We start from the raw sequence: 6000 nt of genomic DNA, 5'->3' as shown, positions 1-6000 counted from the left end.
CTTGCTGAAGTGATAGATAGTGTGACTGTATATTATCTGACTTGTGGGGGAGACACTGACAGTGGGGAGCAGTTAGAGTCTGAGAGCAGGACTCAGGAGTACATATAACGTACAGTGCACACTTTTGCTGCCAGAGTGCCACACTGCCATTGTGACCACACTGACCACCAGTATAATATATATTGTGATTGTCTGCTTAGGAGTACTACTTGCAAGTTGCTGATAGTGTGACCAGTGACCTGACCACCAGTCACCACCAGTTTAATATATATATATATATATATATATATATATATATAATATTGTATATAATATATATATAATATTGTATACCACCTACCCGTGGTTTTTTTTTTTTCTTTCTTCTTTATACATACTACTATAGTAGCTTACTGTAGCAGTCTGCGGTGCTGCTGAGCTGACTGTGTCCAGCAGGTCCGTCATCAGTCATTACATAATAAATATATATACCTGTCCGGCTGCAGTACTAGTGATATTATATTATATATATATATATTGATTTCATCTCATTATCATCCAGTCTATATTAGCAGCAGACACAGTACGGTAGTCCACGGCTGTAGCTACCTCTGTGTCGGCAGTCGCTCGTCCATCCATAATTGTATACCACCTACCCGTGGTTTTTTTTTCTTTCTTTCTTCTTTATACATACTACTATAGTAGCTTACTGTAGCAGTCTGCGGTGCTGCTGAGCTGACAGTGTCCAGCAGGTCCGTCATCAGTCATTACATAATAAATATATCTACCTGTCCGGCTGCAGTACTAGTGTGATATAATATATATTGATTTCATCTCATTATCATCCAGTCTATATTAGCAGCAGACACAGTACGGTAGTCCACGGCTGTAGCTACCTCTGTGTCGGCAGTCGCTCGTCCATCCATAATTGTATACCACCTACCCGTGGGTTTTTTTTCTTTCTTTCTTCTTTATACATACTACTATAGTAGCTTACTGTAGCAGTCTGCGGTGCTGCTGAGCTGACAGTGTCCAGCAGGTCCGTCATCAGTCATTACATAATAAATATATCTACCTGTCCGGCTGCAGTACTAGTGTGATATAATATATATTGATTTCATCTCATTATCATCCAGTCTATATTAGCAGCAGACACAGTACGGTAGTCCACGGCTGTAGCTACCTCTGTGTCGGCAGTCGCTCGTCCATCCATAATTGTATACCACCTACCCGTGGTTTTTTTTCTTTCTTTCTTCTTTATACATACTACTATAGTAGCTTACTGTAGCAGTCTGCGGTGCTGCTGAGCTGACAGTGTCCAGCAGGTCCGTCATCAGTCATTACATAATAAATATATCTACCTGTCCGGCTGCAGTACTAGTGTGATATAATATATATTGATTTCATCTCATTATCATCCAGTCTATATTAGCAGCAGACACAGTACGGTAGTCCACGGCTGTAGCTACCTCTGTGTCGGCAGTCGCTCGTCCATCCATAATTGTATACCACCTACCCGTGGTTTTTTTTCTTCTTTCTTCTTTATATATACTACTATAGTAGCTTACTGTAGCAGTCTGCGGTGCTGCTGAGCTGACAGTGTCCAGCAGGTCCGTCATCAGTCATTACATAATAAATATATATACCTGTCCGGCTGCAGTACTAGTGATATTATATATATATATATATATTAATTTCATCTCCTTATCATCCAGTCTATATTAGCAGCAGACACAGTACGGTAGTCCACGGCTGTAGCTACCTCTGTGTCGGCAGTCGCTCGTCCATCCATAATTGTATACTAGTATCCATCCATCTCCATTGTTTACCTGAGGTGCCTTTTAGTTGTGCCTATTAAAATATGGAGAACAAAAATGTTGAGGTTCCAAAATTAGGGAAAGATCAAGATCCAATACCACCTCGTGCTGAAGCTGCTGCCACTAGTCATGGCCGAGACGATGAAATGCCAGCAACGTCGTCTGCCAAGGCCGATGCCCAATGTCATAGTACAGAGCATGTAAAATCCAAAACACCAAATATCAGTAAAAAAAGGACTCCAAAATCTAAAATAAAATTGTCGGAGGAGAAGCGTAAACTTGCCAATATGCCATTTACCACACGGAGTGGCAAGGAACGGCTGAGGCCCTGGCCTATGTTCATGGCTAGTGGTTCAGCTTCACATGAGGATGGAAGCACTCAGCCTCTCGCTAGAAAACTGAAAAGACTCAAGCTGGCAAAAGCACCGCAAAGAACTGTGCGTTCTTCGAAATCCCAAATCCACAAGGAGAGTCCAATTGTGTCGTTTGCGATGCCTGACCTTCCCAACACTAGACGTGAAGAGCATGCGCCTTCCACCATTTGCACGCCCCCTGCAAGTGCTGGAAGGAGCACCCGCAGTCCAGTTCCTGATAGTCAGATTGAAGATGTCAGTGTTGAAGTACACCAGGATGAGGAGGATATGGGTGTTGCTGGCGCTGGGGAGGAAATTGACAAGGAGGATTCTGATGGTGAGGTGGTTTGTTTAAGTCAGGCACCCGGGGAGACACCTGTTGTCCGTGGGAGGAATAGGGCCGTTGACATGCCTGGTGAAAATACCAAAAAAATCAGCTCTTCGGTGTGGAAGTATTTCACCAGAAATGCGGACAACATTTGTCAAGCCGTGTGTTGCCTTTGTCAAGCTGTAATAAGTAGGGGTAAGGACGTTAACCACCTCGGAACATCCTCCCTTATACGTCACCTGCAGCGCATTCATAATAAGTCAGTGACAAGTTCAAAAACTTTGGGCGACAGCGGAAGCAGTCCACTGACCAGTAAATCCCTTCCTCTTGTAACCAAGCTCACGCAAACCACCCCACCAACTCCCTCAGTGTCAATTTCCTCCTTCCCCAGGAATGCCAATAGTCCTGCAGGCCATGTCACTGGCAATTCTGACGAGTCCTCTCCTGCCTGGGATTCCTCCGATGCATCCTTGCGTGTAACGCCTACTGCTGCTGGCGCTGCTGTTGTTGCTGCTGGGAGTCGATGGTCATCCCAGAGGGGAAGTCGTAAGCCCACTTTTACTACTTCCACCAAGCAATTGACTGTCCAACAGTCCTTTGCGAGGAAGATGAAATATCACAGCAGTCATCCTGTTGCAAAGCGGATAACTGAGGCCTTGACAACTATGTTGGTGTTAGACGTGCGTCCGGTATCCGCCGTTAGTTCACAGGGAACTAGACAATTTCTTGAGGCAGTGTGCCCCCGTTACCAAATACCATCTAGGTTCCACTTCTCTAGGCGATACCGAGAATGTACACGGACGTCAGAAAAAGACTCACCAGTGTCCTAAAAAATGCAGTTGTACCCAATGTCCACTTAACCACGGACATGTGGACAAGTGGAGCAGGGCAGGGTCAGGACTATATGACTGTGACAGCCCACTGGGTAGATGTATGGACTCCCGCCGCAAGAACAGCAGCGGCGGCACCAGTAGCAGCATCTCGCAAACGCCAACTCTTTCCTAGGCAGGCTACGCTTTGTATCACCGGTTTCCAGAATACGCACACAGCTGAAAACCTCTTACGGCAACTGAGGAAGATCATCGCGGAATGGCTTACCCCAATTGGACTCTCCTGTGGATTTGTGGCATCGGACAACGCCAGCAATATTGTGTGTGCATTAAATATGGGCAAATTCCAGCACGTCCCATGTTTTGCACATACCTTGAATTTGGTGGTGCAGAATTTTTTAAAAAACGACAGGGGCGTGCAAGAGATGCTGTCGGTGGCCAGAAGAATTGCGGGACACTTTCGGCGTACAGGCACCACGTACAGAAGACTGGAGCACCACCAAAAACGCCTGAACCTGCCCTGCCATCATCTGAAGCAAGAAGTGGTAACGAGGTGGAATTCAACCCTCTATATGCTTCAGAGGTTGGAGGAGCAGCAAAAGGCCATTCAAGCCTATACAATTGAGCACGATATAGGAGGTGGAATGTACCTGTCTCAAGCGCAGTGGAGAATGATTTCAATGTTGTGCAAGGTTCTGCAACCTTTTGAACTTGCCACACGTGAAGTCAGTTCAGACACTGCCAGCCTGAGTCAGGTCATTCCCCTCATCAGGCTTTTGCAGAAGAAGCTGGAGGCATTGAAGGAGGAGCTAAAAGGGAGCGATTCCGCTAGGCATGTGGGACTTGTGGATGGAGCCCTTAATTCGCTTAACAAGGATTCACGGGTGGTCAATCTGTTGAAATCAGAGCACTACATTTTGGCCACCGTGCTCGATCCTAGATTTAAAAACTTCCTTGGATCTCTCTTTCCGGCAGACACAAGTCTGCTGGGGTTCAAAGACCTGCTGGTGACAAAATTGTCAAGTCAAGCGGAACGCGACCTGTCAACATCTCCTCCTTCACATTCTCCCGCAACTGGGGGTGCGAGGAAAAGGCTCAGAATTCCGAGCCCACCCGCTGGCGGTGATGCAGGGCAGTCTGGAGCGACTGCTGATGCTGACATCTGGTCCGGACTGAAGGACCTGACAACGATTACGGACATGTCGTCTACTGTCACTGCATATGATTCTCTCACCATTGAAAGAATGGTGGAGGATTATATGAGTGACCGCATCCAAGTAGGCACGTCAGACAGTCCGTACTTATACTGGCAGGAAAAAGAGGCAATTTGGAGGCCCTTGCACAAACTGGCTTTATTCTACCTAAGTTGCCCTCCCACAAGTGTGTACTCCGAAAGAGTGTTTAGTGCCGCCGCTCACCTTGTCAGCAATCTGCGTACGAGGTTACTTCCAGAAAATGTGGAGAAGATGATGTTCATTAAAATGAATTATAATCAATTCCTCCGTGGAGACATTGACCAGCAGCAATTGCCTCCACAAAGTACACAGGGAGCTGAGATGGTGGATTCCAGTGGGGACGAATTGATAATCTGTGAGGAGCGGGATGTACACGGTGATATATCGGAGGATGATGATGAGGTGGACATCTTGCCTCTGTAGAGCCAGTTTGTGCAAGGAGAGATTAATTGCTTCTTTTTCGGTGGGGGTCCAAACCAACCCGTCATTTCAGTCACAGTCGTGTGGCAGACCCTGTCACTGAAATGATGGGTTGGTTAAAGTGTGCATGTCCTGTTTATACAACATAAGGGTGGGTGGGAGGGCCCAAGGACAGTTCCATCTTGCACCTCTTTTTTCTTTCATTTTTATTTGCGTCATGTGCTGTTTGGGGAGTGTTTTTTGGAAGGGCCATCCTGCGTGACACTGCAGTGCCACTCCTAGATGGGCCAGGTGTTTGTGTCGGCCACTAGGGTCGCTTATCTTACTCACACAGCTACCTCATTGCGCCTCTTTTTTTCTTCTTTGCGTCATGTGCTGTTTGGGGAGTGTTTTTTGGAAGGGCCATCCTGCGTGACACTGCAGTGCCACTCCTAGATGGGCCAGGTGTTTGTGTCGGCCACTAGGGTCGCTTATCTTACTCACACAGCTACCTCATTGCGCCTCTTTTTTTCTTCTTTGCGTCATGTGCTGTTTGGGGAGTGTTTTTTGGAAGGGCCATCCTGCGTGACACTGCAGTGCCACTCCTAGATGGGCCAGGTGTTTGTGTCGGCCACTAGGGTCGCTTAGCTTAGTCATCCAGCGACCTCGGTGCAAATTTTAGGACTAAAAATAATATTGTGAGGTGTGAGGTATTCAGAATAGACTGAAAATGAGTGGAAATTATGGTTTTTGAGGTTAATAATACTTTGGGATCAAAATGACCCCCAAATTCTATGATTTAAGCTATTTTTTAGTGTTTTTTGAAAAAAAACACCCGAATCCAAAACACACCCGAATCCGACAAAAAAAATTCGGTGAGGTTTTGCCATAACGCGGTCGAACCCAAAACACGGCCGCGGAACCGAACCCAAAACCAAAACACAAAACCCGAAAAATTTCAAGTGCACATCCCTAGTGTGTAGCTTACTACAGCGTCCGCATGAGCCAAAAGTTTTCTTCTACTTCTCATGGGGGTTATAGTAACCATTGCATAATGCA

Source organism: Pseudophryne corroboree, chromosome 11 (assembly GCF_028390025.1).
Source record: "Pseudophryne corroboree isolate aPseCor3 chromosome 11, aPseCor3.hap2, whole genome shotgun sequence".
NCBI lineage: Eukaryota > Metazoa > Chordata > Amphibia > Anura > Myobatrachidae > Pseudophryne > Pseudophryne corroboree.
The sequence above is the reverse complement of the archived record's forward strand: the minus strand, read 5'-3'. Positions refer to the sequence as shown.